The sequence below is a fragment of the Acomys russatus genome, chromosome 8 (assembly GCF_903995435.1).
Source record: "Acomys russatus chromosome 8, mAcoRus1.1, whole genome shotgun sequence".
Classification (NCBI taxonomy): Eukaryota; Metazoa; Chordata; class Mammalia; order Rodentia; family Muridae; genus Acomys; species Acomys russatus.
Window position 1 is genome coordinate 1,128,260 of NC_067144.1, and position 19,134 is coordinate 1,147,393.

Consider the following 19,134-nt stretch of genomic DNA (forward strand, 5'->3'; position numbering starts at 1 on the left):
TCTACATGTGTATGTTTCTCGTGTTTTATTTCCGATTTTCCAGTTTTCTGGGGTTTTGTTGTTGTTGTTTGTTTTTTAATGTGCCTGTTTGTTTGCTAGAGAGGAGGAGAAAGAGACGTGTAGTTGAGTAGGTGGGGCAGTAGAGAGGTTCTGGGAGGAGACGAGGGAGAGGAAAACCATGATAAGATTATAGGGAATGAAAAAATATTTTCAATTTGAAAATCAGCTTTCCTCATTTCTTCTCTAAACTGCACACGCCTTCCTTGGTTTTGCTTGTCTTCATTGCTTCACATTCCACCTATACTTGGTGACCTTTGGCCAGTCTCCGGGGTCCAAACCTCAGGACGAAGCACAGGGTCGTTCTTGTAGTCCTGGCCCTCCAGGCTGTACACATGGCTTTCCGTGTTGAATGGGGCATCTGAGACAAGTGAGGATCATGGTGACAGGAAGCTGCTGGTGACAGTGAAAAACCAGTGCTGGCTGTGGGGAATGAGCTTGGCTTCAGGAACAGACATTACAGGGTGTGTATGTGTGCATCTAGTCTGGCACCTGCTTTCCAAGATGGAGCATCCATTTTGTGGGTGGAGTTGGTGGCTCCAGAATCCAGCTCCTAATACTAAAAATGCCCAAGAGTACAAACAGGAAGCAAATCCAGGCGTGGCACAGCACAATCTTCCTAACAAAACTTCTGTCATCTTTATGAGATCAGCTGTTCCTGTTTGTAAGGCCAGTATCCTTCATAGAAGGAAGGTTGGGTCATTGGACCCTCACTGGAGTCACTCCACCCAACCATTTGTATATAATTCTGCCCTATTCACACATGACCCCACTCTTGGACCACAAGGCTAGAATGTATAGGCTGAGAGCTCGTGTACTAATACACACTTAGAAACTCAAACATTACACACTCACACACATTAACATGCTCATACAAAATCTCTTCTCTCTTTCACACAACACACTTTTACATTATGTTGGACAGTGTTTTGCCAACATGACACAAAAGAACCATTTGGGAAGAAGATCCTCAGTTGAAAATATGCCTCCCACTCAATTAGCCTGTGGGCAAGCCTGTGCTGCTTTTTTTTAAATTGCTGGTTGACGTCAGAATGCCTAGCTAACTATGGCCAGTGCCACACATGGACAGGTCATTCTGGATGGTATAAGAGAGCAGGATGAGCAAGCCACGTGAAACAAGCCAGTGAGCAGCACTTCTCCGTAGACTCTGTACCAGCTCATGCATCCGTGGTCCTGTATCAGCTCATGCATCCGTGGACCTGCCTTGAGCTTAAGCCCTGACTTCTCTGATGATGGATCACAACTTATAAAATGAACCCTTTCCTCCCCAAGCTGATTTTTGGGCATGGTGTTTTATCACAAGAATAGAAACCCTAACTGAGGCACATATCGCTACACACTCTCTCACACTTAAAAATCTCAGATGCTCACGTATACTCACACTGTCATGCACACTCACAACTGTGCCCATTTTGCATGTAATTATATATTCTCACACTGTTGAATGGACACACACCTGCACTATTAAATGAACACACCATTCCTTAGACACACAGTCTCACACAGGAATGCTTAGAGACATGTAAACAAAGTCAAACAGGCACATCATCACACACTCGTATCTTTATACATTCTTGAGCACATACTTATACACTCAATCTGCTTAGTTTTTCTCAGCTTAATGCAAATTTAGATATTAACCAAAAAGAAGAAATCTCAGTTTGGCCTGTGGTCGTATCTGTGGGTGGTGCTAGTCTTAAGCACGTGGACCAGGGCTGTAGAAGGTAGCTGAGCACACCGGAAGATGGAGCCAGAGGAAGCAAGCTATTACTCTTTCTAAAGCCCCACAGCTTCCCTGTTCTGACAGCAGCCCCCTTTTCTTTGCTGATTTCTGCACTTATTCAAGGAGGTGTGCACATGTAAGAATCTGGAGCTAGGAGTCTCCAAGGAGAAAGAAGATATGACGTTTGTCTTTCTGAGTCTGAATTACCCCACTCAATTTGATTGTGTCTAGTTGTTGGGTTGGGTACCCTTCAGGCCTCATGGCCAATGGTGAGGTGACTGCTGAGAGATGAAGAATGAAACTCCAGTCAGTGCTGCCTTTGCAGGCACTGTGTCAAAACCTCCAGGGTCTGACCTCATAATGTATTCTTCTTAGACGTTTTAGTGGAGTAAAACTTTGGGGAGAGGTTTCCATGTGAGTTATCACAAGGAAGCTTTATGCATAGCTACATAGAAATTCCCTAGCAAGGTAGCAAAGCACCTGTGGCCTTTCCAATAAGAATGACTGATAAGCAGGACTCAGGTCGAGTGAACAGGATCAGTGATGAGCATAAGGATAGATTTCATTGGTGGAGAATTCTGGGACAGAGGATGAGGCCTCTTTTGTAGGGATGAGTTGTGCTGAAACACAAAGACCAGGATTAGGGCCTAAGTGAGTCTCAGGATATTGGAGGTGGGGGTGGTGGTCAGGTGGAGGCTGGCTCCTAATAGAATAGCGATGGGTCAACCATATTCACTCTGGCATTCCAGGTGACCTTGCCATCATTCTCTTCCCTTGAAGAAAATAGCATGTGTGACTGACAATCCTGGTTTCTCCCAAGCTTATTCTAAGCTTGCTTCCTCCATCTTCCCATTTCTTGTTTTTTAAGGAAAAAAAACCATGGCTGTAATAGGCACCATGGTTAGATGTATTGCCTCCATGGCAAGTCTAATATATATAGGCAAGCATAAGAGAATTATAAAAAATAGCTAACAGAGGAACAAGGAAATGGGAACGCCACCATAGCCAAGACAGCCATTCAAATGTCACTTGGGAGATTTTTTTTTTAAAGATGTATTTATTATGTATACAGTGTTATGTTGGCAGGTACCAGAAGAGGGCACCAGATCTCATTATAGATGGTTATGAGCCACCATGTGGTTGCTGGGAATTGAACTCAGGACCTCTGGAAGAGCAGCCAGTGCTCTTAACCTCTGAGCCATCTCTCCAGCCCCCACTTGGGAGATTTTTAAAGTCTTTTTATGTATAGCATTAATTTGACTATCATTAGTGTGGGGAAATTCCGATACATTAAAGCAACACATGCTGGGAAATCGTTGACAACCACAATTATGCTTGGGCAACAAATCATCTGCTGTTCTAGTTTGTAAACTGTGGTTGTCAATTCAGCCATGCCTTTGTTGCTTCTGCTAATACCTTTGATGTAATACTGTACATCACACAGGCTGTTCTTGAGACCTCTCTGTATCCCAGTAACTTTACCTGTGGCAGGCAATAAAAAGCCCTTGTGGCTGCAATCCTAACAGGATCTAATAGATGCAGAAAATCATCACAGTTGTTGGGGAGATCTCACTTAATTCTATGGATTGATACTAAAGATTTGCTGAGCAAAATGGGTGCAATGCATCCTATTTCATTTATAACTTGCAGAGACGGCAGAATAAATAGCATTTTCACATGAAAAAGTCTATCCCAAAAGCAGTTGTTTACCAGAGGGAAAGGTGGGAACAGTAGTGGAATTGCAATAAGTAGGGACATAAGTCCATTCAGAGCATAAGTAACATGATAGAAAAACAACATTGACAGCAATCTGAGAGGAAGCCCTGTGGATTCTGTACTTTCCCTTATTATTTATTCATATTGTTAATGCTTACTCCTATGCCAAATACATTTTAAGAAACAGGAGCATTATTAGCATTCAGTTGTAATGACATTCCTAGGAAGGACATAGAATTTTCTTTTTTTGAAAGTTTTATTTATTTATGTATATGAGTGCCCTGTTTTCATGTACACCAGAAGAGAGAATCAAATTCCATTACACATGGTTGTGAGCCACCATGTCGTTGCTGGGAATTGAACTCAAGACCCCTGGTCTCCAGACCCCTCAAATACAAAATTTTTCAAGATCCCAGTAATAGATGGGTCCCCTCTGATACAAAAAGACTGTTCCTGTTGACTGCCACGTGCCAAATGGAACCAGAGGCTATTTTCCAAACCATTGTCAACAGATAGCATTATTCTAGGTACAATAATATTTACTTAGGTAAACAATGCATCAGGCATTCCCTTTTCCATCTGGACACTACTATATCACTTCCTACTATCAGAGCTTTCTACAGAGTGCTTAAATATGCTATCGCCCATATTATTGCTTTGGACTTATCAGTTATATTAGTCCAACGAAAATATCCCCCATTCATGTGACTAAATATCTCTACAGCATCTTTTATGCAGACAAGTCATCCTGAAGGACAAGGACAATCCATAGCGTGTTACAATACAGTGCTGTCTGCTATTATGGGTGTTCCTTTTATCCCCCCTGACAAAAGGCGTTAGGATTCTATGTTGATAAGCATGATAACACGTAACACAGTCAGTATTGTACAGTACATGTACATGCAATAAGACAACAGGATCATCTTTGTTTTTTTTTTAAGATTTATTTATTTATTATGTATACAATGCACATCAGATCACATTATAGATGGTTGTGAGCCACCATGTGGTTGCTGGGAATTGAACTCGTGATCTCTGGAAGAGCAGTCAGTGCTCTTAACTGCTGAGCCATCTTTCCAGCCCCCAGGATCATCTTTGAATCAGTCATAGTGTATCCTTTCTGTTTCCCCAGTGTCCCAACTTGATGTCTCTTGAGACATTGCATCCTCATGGATTTGTCATTTACTTTCATATGTTTCATTGGCCCAGTGGCCTCTGGGATGGCGTCCATCGGGAGCTATCCATGACTTTGTTCATTTCCTGGAAAGACACAAGTATAACCTCACCCTGAGGTTGATACCTTGTTTTCTATCAATTAGTTTCTCAACCTTTTTATTTAACATATACTTTAGGATTTATCTCTTTTATTGAAAAAGTACCCTTGGGCAACAGCAGAATCATTAGCCTTTAAAGTTAAATTTTTTTTTTAAATTTAGAAGTAGGATAACTAACTATAGCATAATATATGTGGATATAGGTGGGTGTAGGCCCTTATTTCCTTTTTAATTTTAAAAAATCTGTCATTAATTATTTGATAGTGTTTTATAATAGCTATACTCTGTCTATAGCAAAGAATTTCAGTAATATGACTAATATTAAAATTTTTTAAAATAATTTGGTAGAATAAACAGGAACGTGGTTAGCATTTAGTTATGACAGTCCTAGGAAGGACATGTAAAAAATACTGTATGACAAGCCCCAGATAAGATATAATGTATTTTCCCTGAGCTCCAGGGCCTGACACTTGTGCTTTGTAGTTGACTAGTTAGGGAGTGGCATGCAACTTGCACACAAGCCTGTAGTGAGCTTTAGCACAGATCTGTACACACTTGACAGCAGAGAAGATCCTATATATAGACAGCAGTAGTTTCAGGTGTCAAACTAATAGAAGTTTAGAATAAAATAATGACTTTAATTTGTATAAAACAATGCCCTTAAAAGAAGATAACCTTTCAAATGCTTTTTTAAAAAAACTACCTCTCTTGCTAATGTATGATCATTTATCAGACCAAGGGAACATATAAAAATTAAAAAACAGGGGCTGGAGAGATGGTTCAGAGGTTAAGGGCACTGACTGCTCCTGCAGAGGTCCTGAGTTCAATTCCCAGCAACCACATGGTGGCTCCTAGCCATCAGTAATGAGATCTGGTGCCCTCTTCTGGCCTACAAATGTATACATAGGCAGAGCGCTGTATACATGATAAATAAATTAATTAAAAAAAATTTAAAAACAAACCTACTTAATTAACAATGGTCATTAGTTTTTAAAGATTTAAACTTAAGGCTTTATTAATGAAAGATTTGGAATCTTTAAGATTTAGAACAATTTTTTTTTAAGTTTATTTATTATGTATATAGTATTCTGACAGAAGAGGGCATCAGATCTCATTATAGATGATTGTGAGCCATCATGTGGTTGCTGGGAATTGAACTTGGGACCTCTGGAAGAGCAGCCAGTGCTCTTAACCACTGAGCCATCTCACCAGCTCCTAGAACAATTTTAATTGTGAGCTCAGGAAGACTCTATTGGGTAGCAGTATATTTAAAAGTACCTGAGAAATAAACACAAAGGTCCTAAAGGAGAAACAATTGAGTTTGTTTATATAAGCATGAAAGTTTATATCCAGAAGATACTGTAAATTAAGCAAAAAAATGTGAACAACATCAAGAATAAGAGGAAACTTGCTAGAAGGCTCTAATTTTTATTATGTAATGTAGACTAGACAGATTTCCAGACTGTACCAAATATAATCTTAGGTGAAAAATTTTAAATAATTTAATTTTTATTAAATGCATTTTGGTTTAACCCATTTGGGTTCCAAGGGAATTTGAGAAACATGCAAGTATGTTTGCATTTCTTAGCCGTCCCATTACACAGATGAATGGATGGAGGTGAATGGACAGAGGGAGGGAACTGGGTGGGAAAGGGGCTGGGGAGGGAAGGAGGAGGGATCAAGTGGAGGAAGGACAGAGAGACAACTGGAATCATGGTGGGAGGTCTCTGGGCTGTACTAGAATCCAAGACAATGGAAACACCCAGGAATCTGTAAGGGTGAGCTCCTCAGAAGGGAGGATATGGAGCCTGAAATGCCCATTTCTTGTAACCAGAAAAGATCTCTAATGGAGGGACTGGGACACCAACCCAGCCATAAAACAGACCCACAGTTTCTCCTACCAACAATGTTCAGGGGTAAAGATGGGGCAGAATTTGTAGGAATGGCCAACTAATGACTGGCCCAGCTTGAGACCCATGCTATGAGAGAGAGCCCACCATTTATACTATGATAATATAGTATATCAACATAGTCAATATAATACACTATAATTATAACATGATGCTCTGCTGTACTTGCAGACAGGTGCCTAGCATAACTGTTATCTGAAAGACTTCACCCAGCACCTGATGGAAACAGATGCAGAGACCCACAGCCAAACATTAGGCAGAGCTTGGGAAATTCTATGGAAAGGGGGGGAAGGAGGAGTGAAGGAGCTAGAGAGGTCAAGGACACCACAAGAAAACCTACAGAAGCAGCTAACCTGGGTGCACAGGGGCCCACAGAGACTGAGCCATCAACCATAGAGCATGCATGAGGTTGACCTAGGTGTGGGAAGCCACGCCAAATTCTGCCACTCCAGAAATCCCGTGCTTAGGCTGCATGCTGTGGCCTTCCAGCTGGTGATCTCTGCCGGAGGAGGTCTTTGTGTTCCAGGCCATCCTTGGACTATTTACCTTTGAAAGAAGTAGGGAAGTCCCTACTGACAAACACCTGGAGGGTTAAGGAAGTTCCTACAGAGAGCTATTCAGGCTATTGTGTTCTTCTTGCCTTGGGAGATAGGAAGAGAGGGATCAGAATAGATCCTATTGACCTTACTATATAAAGTCTTACTCGTCCACATTAAAGAGGAATCTTGATCAGAAATTTCCTGACTTGATTGTTATTTCTCGCATCTCTGTATCCTACTTTCAATCCCCACTCCCTCTTTCAGGTGAACCCTGATTCAATTTTTCCCGCAGGCTGGGACCTGACACCTAGGCTCCCTGCACGTCTGTAATGGTGATAAGCTCTGTCTGGTATCTGACTGTTGGCTTCTTTGGGACCCTTTTTCCTTTTCTCAGTTGCTTTGCTTAACTACAGTAGGAGAAGATGAATTAGTCCTACTATAGCTTGATGTTCTAAGGCAGGTTAATATCCTTGAAGTATTGAATGAGTATTAATATTTAATATTGATTTATTGGGTACTCCTTACCTAACTTTATAGCCAAATATCCACACAAAGAGACTAGGTTTATTTAAGTAGCCTAGAGCACAGTGCTGTGCAATAATTACTCTATCCTACACCTCCAAGCTAGTATAGTTTCCTCCCATTCAGATTTGCCACATTATATTTGCTTTTTACTCATATCCTATGTCTGGCTTATTCCTTCTGGTGCTTCCTGATCCTCTCCACTTGCGTCCCTCCTGTCCTTCCTGCTTTTTCTGCTCCCCCTCACTGGACTAAATAGTTACTGCTGCTATTGCTCAGCATTGGCTAGTTGGTTTTTATTGACAATACAGAGAACAAATGGTGACATGTTTACACAAATTTGAGACAGGAGGTACTGAGACTAAACATCACAATACAATATCTGGATTCAAACCAGAAAGTGAGGTAGAGAGATCAGCATTTGAATGAACAGGGGTAAACTGTACACAGTCTAGGAGAACATTATCCCAACAGTGAAGGCTCTCTTTTTCTGAGCTATTGCCAAGGCAACTAGTCCTTCTCTACAGACTAACAGCAAGACCCTATTTCTGAAAGTAAGACCTTCAGAATTCACTGAACAAAGAGGACTTGATCTGGTGACAACCTAGAGCCTTCATCGTCACATATTCATAGTGTTGGAAGGTACTGTGTGCTAACCATAGGAAAAAGGCAAACACCAACCCAGCTTTAACTCTTCAATCTATGATGGTGACCTGCCTGCAAAATGCACTACTGCAATGGTGGCACAAAGCTTGTGGGAGTAACAATAACAAACCAGGCCAAGTCCATAAGATGGAAAACATCCCTTTCAGTATGGGGGGAGTGAAGTTGGGAGAGGGGCGGATAAGAGCATGACACTAGATAGACCAGGGAAAACAAAACTACTGTTCTGCCAATGCAGCATAGCAATAAAATTACTCCTGACATTCTGCTCTCTCATGACCAGTGTCTTGCTCAGGCATCAGAAGCGTCCTTTTGCAGTGGATGGGATCAATAAAGAGGCCCCCAGTCAAGCAATGTGCAGATAATGAAAAACCTTGAACACTCGGGCCTACATGGGATGTCTTCACCAAATTTCTCCCCATAGGGATCAGGGAATTGTGCAGAAGAAGAGGCAGAAGGAGAATAAGATTCAAAGGAGATGGAGGACACTGTGAAACAATTTCTAAACACAGCAGGACCAGGGCACACATGAACTTACAGAGACTGTGACATCATGCAAAGGGCCTGCATGGTTAAGGCCAGATGGGGTCCCAGGGATGAGAAAGGAAGACAAGACAAGCCCACGTCCCTAACCCAGAAGCTCTCTCCACTTGATAAGTACTCACAAATGAAAAGTTGGAATCTCAATGGATATACAACCATTGTTGGGAACAGATCCCAAGCCCAGGAGTAGATGGTCAACACAGTCTCAGGGGCATTTTGGAGGTTCTTTGTCTCACAGTGCTTTGTCAGGGCATCTTCTTATTATTTGTATGTTATTTATCTTAGAGGTCCTTTGTGTATGCATGATCTCCAGTCTTGTGTTTTTGTGGGATTGTTATGTGCAAATGTGTGTGTCTTCATCTGTATGTTTCTTATGCTTTGTCTTTGGCTCATTTTCTTGTTTGTTTTGTCCTGGTTTACTTTGTACGTTTTTACCTTATTTTATTATTATGGTTAGATGTTTGTATTGTAATGAGAGAGAGGAACAGAGGATGTGGGATTTGGGCAGGTAGGGAAGTGGGGAGAATCTGGTGAGAGAAAACTATATTTGATTATATAGTGAAAATGATCTGTTTTCCGTTGAAATGATAGTTATAATTTGGGGGCCCTTTTCTAATTACCTGTTTTAACTCCCAAATAAATGGCATAGGGACTGATAGATTTGCTCAACAAGCTTTCAGGCTTGTGCAGATATGATCTATTCTAATTATGCTAGTCTGGCTACTTCCCAGCTGCATGCCCTGATGACCGTATTGATCCTGCTAGGACTGCTTCTGCTCCAGCAGGTCAGTCCTTATGGCCACACCCTTTCTCTCCTTCTTTTTTCTTCTCTCTACCTCATGGTTCCTACCTGAGACCCCCTAGTCTGGGAACAGAAGTCCTGCGTGTTCTCTCTACTCCAGCTATAGGCTCTCATCAACTTTATTAACCAATCAGAGATAATTGGGGAGCAAAATTTGCACAACATTGATCAATGACTGTGACAATGCCCATGTCCAGACTGCAAACAGATTTGGGGGCCCAGAATTCAGCATCTGAGTACACAGAGCACCAGACTAACCCCCAACATTCAGTTAGAAGAAGAAAGTCACTATCTCCTCTGAATGTTTCTCAGGACTCTTGAGGGTTGAGGAACTGGTGCAGATTCTCTTGCCCTGACATGACAGCTATGCTTTTTTTGTCTGGAGAGTAAATCTAACTCTTACATTTACAAACCCTTCTTAGTAACCCTAGTTTGGTTTCAAGGCTTGCTTTAGGCAGATCACCCAGGCATTTCACCCCAACTCAGGATCCGTCTGTGCTATTGTCCTATGTCCTATGTTCCTATGTCCTAACAGGATGGTGGTGTGCTCCTTGCCCAGTTTCTCATTCTTTCAGATGATAGGACACCTGGGACTTCCTACTCCATCATGGTGTAAAGCATGGCGTGGGTTCCACCCAGTGTTGTTCTCTCAGATAGAATCTTTACATCTCATCAGCAATTATAGTTCCCAAAAGTTCTGCCAAACTATGTTGAGATGGAGTTTCTCACTTGACCCAAACTAAACAAGTCTAGCCCACCACTTGTGCTACTCTCTCTGTTCAAGTTTTTACTAAGTTAAAATTCACAAAATTTCTAAGAAGAACCAGCAACAGTAACCAAATCCAACAACAGCACAAAACCCAAAATTTGCATGATAGGAATTCCAATTTAATTCTCATTTTTTCTCAGAAGATTATTGGCATCATAAAATGTATAATTAGATATTTTCCAACAGTGACTTATAAATTTTTATTACAATTTTCCTATTGAGGGCTGATCCAAAATTACCATGAGTAAAACAGTACCTGTCTCATTTTCTAGGTTATTCCTACTCTTGGCCTGAGTAAGACCTCCTACCACAGTTGTCAGTGGGAACAGAGAACCACAGACCCTCCACCTAGTTTTTCCTATATTCTCAAAGAAATTAGAAAACAGAAATGGGTAAACACATTGCATTTTTTTAGGTTCTTTCTACCAACCTAGAAAATCAACTCTGTGTGTGTGTGTGTGTGTGTGTGTGTGTGTGTGTGCATGTGTGTGTAATTTTAAAGAAAAATTAAATTTAGAAACGACGTAACAAGCAGAACTGGTATGTGTGGAATGTCATTTTAAGAGTCATTTAAGTACTAGGTGTGCTGCCTTTACTTGTCAGCTCTTCATCTGTAGCATTTATCTGGTAAATTCTTAGTGTCTATTTCTTTTGCACTAATATCATCTTAAGGGACAAAGCTATGACCTCTACCTTTAGAAGTCACTATCTGCATCACCTGAATCCCTCATTCCAGGGAGAGGAAAAGGCAGAAGGAATTCTCTTCCTGACCAGGAGACTAACACCCAGGCCTCACGTACAATCACACAATCACACAATCACACATCTCTGGTGTACAGCCTGCATTTAGGGCTTGGGCGTCTCCAATTCAAGTCTCCAATTTCTCCATAATGCTCCCCTAAGCAGCCTATGGCATGATGATAAACTTACCCTGGTGACCTGACAAAAAAGCCAGACAGCTTCAAAGACCATGTAGGCCTTTTCTCCTACCAGCAGCGCCCCCTGGGGGTGGACTGGAAGCCAGAACAAAGCACAGCAATTGTAATCCCATAAATACTTTCTTCAAACTGACCAAACCTAAGTGAGGGTAGGAAAACTCTTCAGAAAGTTTAAAAGCCCAGCCCTTGAGAAGAGACAGTTTTCATCTTCCTGAGCTCTCCTTTGTCTCCATGTTTCCTGTCTCCTAATAAACACCCTTTTTTCCTTCTTTTTCTTTCTTTTCTTTTCTTTTTTTTAATATGGAGTTTACTATATGAGCATAGGAGAGCAGGGAAGTGGGAGGAGAGAGGGAGGGAGGGAGGGAGGGAGGGAGGGAGGGAGGGAGGGAGGGAGGATCACCTTGCTTTTTGGAGACAGGGTCTCTCATCTGTATCAGTTATCCAGGTAGGTTGGCTGGGCTGCGGCACTCAGGAACCAGCAGGTCTCCACCTTGCCAGCGACGAGCTTCAAGCATATGACACCATAGGTGTTTGTCACCGGAGGCGGAGATGGACATCTGGACACCATGCTTGGGCTCAGAGCACTTTAGGGACAAAGCCCTCTCAGGATTTGCCTTTTGTTTCCATAGTATCCTCAGTTTCTCTGCATCTTCCTGTGTCTCCCAGTTTCCTGGAGCTGCTCTTTTCAGATTGCTGAACAGCTAAAGCAGGGATATCTGAATGGAGCTACCTTCTCTGGCCTCTGATGCTTTACTGACCTGTTAATATCTTTTTGGCAACTTGATATCCCTTGGGGTCTCCTTTTCGTTTGCCCATCTTAGAAAACGCCTGTTTTGTTCCCATCAATCAAAACTCTGTGACCTTGTGAGCCTAAGCATATTTGACTTTTATTTAGCTCCTTCCTACTGTACTCATCTTAGCCCCATCATTTAACGAGGGTGTCTCTCCATGCTGCCCCTCTGCAGAGAAGAAGCCCTATGTGTCAGCAGCTCAAGTCATCTCATGGCATTCAAGGGGAAAGGATCTTGATGACCTGAACGGGGGAGATTTCCATTCCTGTGTGCTTCACTGGCCAGGCCCACTGTCCTGAAATTCTCAGCCTGTGCTGCCTGGCTGCTGCTAACTGATGAGTTGTCTAGAGAGTATGCTCAAAAGATTGACTGTGGGGAGATAACAATACTCAGAAGGTGTTTAGTGCAGGCCTCCTAGTTTGCCTCTCAGGAACATGAGGCTGAGAGCTTACTTACGTGGCATTACTAATGCAGCCACAGCAGTAATTAGAACCCAGGAGAAGGAAGCAAAGGACACAAAATGACAGACCTGAGTCGCCAGGGCACGCACTGCTCTAAGCAGCTCTCTGCGTTTGCAGCCCTGGACAATCTGACTTTCCCAGATTCTCAAAGGAAAAAAAAAAAAGATCTCTGGCAGGGTGTTGGATCCTGACACTGTAACCTGGTTGGCCACAAGCTCAGGGGTCTTACAATGACCATCCCCCACAACATTGCTCAGCTTAGGCAGCCTTTTCCTTGAGGGGAGATGGGCAGACATATGCCTCTGCTTCCAGCCTCCTCAGTCTGAATATCCTGTTCCTCAGTGCTGTTTCACCAGAGCAGGAAATGGGCAAGTGGTAATGGTTGCCCAACATTGCCATTTCTACCACTTCCAAGGCCTCAAGAGAAAGTCTGTGAAAATATGACATTACTTGCTTAGAAGAGTTTCCCAATCCAATCCCAATCATTGAAAGAAAACTCCCTAAACACTATGGTAGTCCTCACTGAACCACAACTAATACTTAAATTGGCATAATATGCCTTGTATACTTAGGGGCTGGGAGGCACTGACACTGAGTGCCCTACCTGCTTGGGCCAGTTGGCTCAGGGGCCATGGCATGGGGAGCTTGACTGACTTCCACCATGGTCAAACTTCCATTGTCACATGCAGCAGACCACTGGTAGGTTTGTGTGTTCTGTCTCTCATCGTCAATTGTGGGGTCTACTGGTTATTTGTTCTTTTTTTTTCAGAGACATACTCTCAGGATGTAGCCCGTTCTGACCTTTGAAGTGCTTGTGAGATTGCTAACATGAGTTCATGGAGCAAAACAAATATTCCCCGTGGCAGCAGCTTTCCCACAGAAGCTTCTGAAGGCAGAAAGGGGATCATAATAGTCTCTTCTCATATCATCTTTAGATGTTCATGAGGACAAGTCTGTAAATCTTTGAGGATGTTTCCTGGAGCATCTGTATGGGAAGATGAGAGTCACAGCTGACACTTCTGCTGCCTGAAAATGCAGTCAGAGCACAAGGTTGAGATATTTCACCAGTCAGAACACAGATGCTACCCAAGTGACTTTTATCAAGTGCCAACATAATTTGGGGTCTTGTTTTGAATGAGAATGGCCCACATAGATTCGAATGTTTTCGATGGCCCACTGCACCATCACTGCCACAAAGGTTGAACAGAGCAGACGGTCACTCCTATGGCCCAGGAAGTTATTCTGAGAGAAATGACTAAGCTTCTACAAAAGGCCATATTCCCAAGAACCAAGGACAGCTGCCTCTGCAGAGGAAAGTTGTGTTTCCTTGTTGTGTTATGGTGAGATCATCACATCAGAAACTCTTCTTCACCACAAGAGATACTTAGTGACGTCAATCTACTTCATTTGAATGATCTCCACAGATTCCTTCATGGATTTCTGTAGCTGGCAGGCCCCGCTGACCCAGAAAGCTGTTCCCTACCTGGAAGGTGCTAGCAGGACACCACAGACAGTTCACTTAGCAAGGCTGCATACAACACCACTGGCTGTCATCCAGAGATCCATGACAATTAGGTTTCCTTCTAATCCTGAGCCCGAAAGTGGGCACTGCTCTCCAGGTCCTAAGGATGCTGGTCCTGTCTGGGCAGTGATGTTCTGCAGCCCTATCAAGCCCTACTTACCTGTGCACAGTAGACAGAACAAATGATCTTGCCATTTTACTCAATTAAAGTCAAGGGCCCCTTTGGTGGTATAAAATTTATGTTTGTATAATCCTTTTATGGGGTAACAGCATCATGATACCTGAAGGAAAAAGGCTGTGAAGACAGAAATGCACATGTTACCAGATCAGCCCAAGTCTGTAAAGCAGGAGGAGGAAGAGGCTCCTGGAAAGCATGTGGCTTCTCTTCTCTACAGCCACACTCTACCTGAGCACCCCAGCACAGGAACAGGTTTCCCAGGCAGCTTCCAAATGGTGCACCTAGGAAAAATCTGGAGCCCACCAGGAAGGTACCGTCTTCTCCTCCTGGGCACCCAAACCCTACACCCCCACAACTCTTCTCAGCAGGAGAATTTTGCTTCTTCCCCTATTTATCCATGGTCCTACATACTCACCCCTTTCTTCTCTGCTGCCAGACTGGAGTTTGCTATTCACAGACTCTTCTCCATCACCCAGATTCATACCTTTTTCTTCTCCCTCCCTCACTGCCTTTATCTCTTGATGTGCCATGCATATCCTCTTCTCTCCTCCACTCCTTGCATTTCTTCACCTCCTTGGTTTAAAGAGTGAAAGCACACTTCTTTGAATCTGGTCATCGGTTAGGTTGATGGAACTGAGGGGACAGTCTTATGAAGATCACGGGTCATGTGGAAAATGTTCTCTCTCACATGGACTGCAGAGGCAGGAGGGCTGTCTTTAGAGCAAGATGGTTGTGTTTCCAACTTCTCTGTCCAGCCACTAGTGCAACAGGAACAAGGATCTTAACCACTCACACCGGAGATGAGGGCTACAGAGGTTGTGCCCTGGTGTCTGACAGGTAACAACAGGTTGTGCACACTGCCTCTTCTGGCCTGGCTCCCTCCCACAGCTGCTATGCTACATCTGGTGGAACACAGACCCATGATTTAAGAACCACATGTCTGGTCCTGGTCATCAACCCATGAAAGAAGAAACAAACAGGAGACTCTGTTAGTGCCTTTGACACTTAAGGACTCAGCAAAGAGGTGCCCTGTGTACCATAGGTCTCCCCAGGATTCCTCCCTTCCTGACCCGGGCTCCCTTTCACCAAGCCCCCCTCCTCCTCTCCATTCCCAGCCCCCAGTCACATCCTCTGCTCTCTGCTTCTGGCTCAACTTCCTCCAAAATCCACATAAGCAGGATTCAGTGGGAAAGCCCCTCGTAGGGTGAGAAACACCATAAGGCTTATGTCTTATAAATAAGTGCAGCCCGTCAGTGTGAACGTTCCCTTGAAAAGGAAAGATCAAGTACACATGTGAATGTTGGTGGCCATGCCTGCTTGATTTCCTTGGGGCTCCATTTCCCATTGTTTGTTAACCCTTACCTGGATGTTTTCTTCTCTTTGGGGTGGCAAGGAGCAACACAACATGCTAGACAGGTGGCTAATCTGCCTCCTCACCCCTTCTATTGTCATCCTCTGCTCCTTTTTGAGGCTGTGTGTGCCTCCTGGGCCTGGGCCTGGGCCTTGGTAGATGATAACTCAATGATTATGTCCTTGTCAACTTCATAGTCACAGCCTCCATGCTGGGGGAGATTCCACAGAGAATATAATGCCATGTGTCGTCTCACTGACAATTTCATTCACACCTACATGAGTGTACATGCATTTGCTAACTTTCACATCATCCTGTGGTCCTGGGTTTCATTTGTGGTTAGTGTCCTCCAAGAATGACAACACACTAAGAGTTGTGTGACTGAATGTCATGGTAATGCCAGTCTCCTCACTATCAGCCTCAACATGCGTCACTTCAGATGTGACCAAATAAGTCAATACTCTCTATCTCCTCAGAATTATTGTTTACTTCATGTCCTGGCCATCCGGGGTTCAACTAAAGCTCGGGAGGAGAATCAACCTGTATGAAGGACAGAACACAAGACACGAAGGAATGGGGGCAAGTCTGGATTCTGATTAAACCCCATTTATTGAAAAATTTCACAGGGTTTTTATAGGCATGGGGGCATGGGTATTTGTGTAATCAAGGGTTGCTATGGATACCTAGCGCAGGCTATCTCAAGACACAGGGAATTCCAGGCAGGGTCATAATGTTCTGCCACACTGAATATTTTGCTCTATCTTTATCTAGTCTAACTGATAAGCCATAACAGGGTGGTTCCATCTTAATCTTATCTTTAATCTGACTGCCGAACCACGACAGGGTCAGCTGGTTTCTGGTAAATGGCAGACTGCTGGAGAAATAGAAGCCTAAAGGTGCAGGCTCTGACAAGATGGCTAAACACTGGCCATGTGACCTACTGTCCCCAACATCTCCTCCCTTTCTTTATTAAAAGGGGAGGTAGGTGGATCCATTATATATGGGTGAGCGTTGGTCCCCGGAGGGAGCAGGCATTAACCAGAGGGGGGAAGCACTGACCTGATCCTCCTAGGGCCAGATTGGCCTGCCAAGCTGTCTTTTTGAGGAAGAGAGGGAGATCCTGATCTGCTGTCTGTGGGCACCCCGAACATACAGCAAACAAGACAGTTTTCGACATCAACCTCTATGCAATCAGGTTTACTTCTCAGGGGACTCAGAGTCGGACGATCAGGTCCTCCCCCTGCAGTACCTTGTCCTACACTCCTTGCAGGTGCCCATGCCTTATGGCAGGCAATATCTGAGTATATGCCATTCTCACCATGCCAAGGAAGGGGGAACAGGAGCACATTAGTGTTCAAGCTCATCATGGCCTTAGTCCGCCAAGTCAAGTCTGTGATAATGCACCTGTATTGCTCAGGCATCTCAAGCATCTAGCTGTTCTTTTATAAAGCTGGTAAGGCATCTAAAAGCCCAAGGTGTGGCCTGCTATTCATCTGAATAGTCTTAGTCCACAAGCTCCAGCCTGTGAACATGGACCTGTATAGGTTTTGTCCATATGGCATCCACTTGCTGTTTGACAAAGGCCGTGAGTTTGTTAAAGAGAAAGGGTCCTAGTGATAGTAATATTAATAAGCCAAGCAAGGGACCTAAAAGGGGGAAAAGATATGGGAGGAACCCGTAGAGCCCATTCCAAAGGGGATTATGGAGGAGCTCTCTTTGCTGTTTTTCCAGGTCTTCTTGTAACTTTTAAATCTTATCTCGAACGATCCCAGACTTGTTAGCATAGAAATAGCACTTCTCCTCTGACCTCGAGATCATCAGCAACCTCATCCATGCCAGCATCCACTTGGCACACAAGCCTCTCAGGTAGCCAGCATGCAGCATCATGTTCCTGTGAGGAAACACAAACAGAGCCTCCACTCCATATTAATACAGGGTTGGGTCCATTCCACTGTCCAGTTAAAGGATCCTTCCATTTCACTCTAGCAAAGGATGACCAAGTATTGTTGTGCCAGAATCGATCGGCTGTGGAATTTCCTTTGGCATCAAGCAGTAAAAAATTTAAAATAAAGAGAACATGACTCAAAGCATTTTAGGCGATTGGGGGTAAAGTTCCCCCTTCTTTACTTTTTATAAATAGGTTTTTATGGTGGAATGAGCTCGTTCCACCATACCTTGTCCTTGAGGATTATAAGGAATACCTGTAACATGCTTTCTGGAAAAAGAGTATTTTAACTTTCCAAATTCAGGTACATGAGTAATATCCATTTGTTAAAGTTGGTTAGGGACCAGCCCTCTGGGATTAACTCCCAGATGTGGTACAGGAAGAAACTGAGGCCATGTGGAGCATGTCATCACAATGGCTCGAGCTTGCTCTTTAGTAATCTTATATTGAAGTCTTAGATTTTGGCTATTAATATTATGTAAATTATGAACTTTTTGAGCCTTTTCTACATTTGTAAGGCATACCAAATTTTTGGTAGCTGTATCTGTTAATGCATTACCTGTAGCCAAAAGTCCAGGTAAATCAGTGTAAGCTCTTAAATGTCCTATTAAAAAAGGATGCTTTCTCTTTAGAATAGTGGTCGGGATTTGAGAAAATAATCCACCAGCCCATGATTGGGGTTGGATTTGTCCTGAAGTTTCTAGGGGGGGAACTGCCTCTGCTACATAGACACTGTCTGAATATAAATTAAATGAACACAGGGAATACTGTTGGAAAACAGTAGCTACCACTTACAGTTCAGCAACTTGAGCAAACTTAGCAGTAGTAGCAATAACATATGTCTGTCCTTCTACTACGTAACTAGCTTTTCCATTATGCAAACCATCTCTCACAGGCTGAAATTGAATTATCTTAGGAAAAATAACTGGATGTTTATTTAAAAAGTGGAGAAGCCTGTTAGAGGGAAAATGTCCACGAAATTGTTCACAAGCCAACGGCCGTGTTGGTAGACAGCTGATTTTATTGTTGCTTAGAATATGGCTGAATAATAAAATCAGGTTTTTTGCCAAAATAATTTTTTCCTTGCAATCGACCCATATGAATAAACTTTGCAACAGCCAAACAATATGGTACTATTACCTTATTGAGAGAAGATGACAAATATTCCCACATAATAGGAGTATCTTGCCATAACACTGCACTAGGTGTAGCTTGAGTGACCAAGATAATATACCCTAGAGGCTTGTCATAATCTATGTAGGTTATGAATTGATGGGAGACAGCCTCTTCCACTTACGCCAAGGCTTTCCTAGCTTCAGCTGTAAGCTCCCGGGATGGACTTGGAGAAGAATCACCTTGTAAGATTTTGAGCACTCGGGAGGCAGAGGCAGGTGGATCGCTGTGAGTTC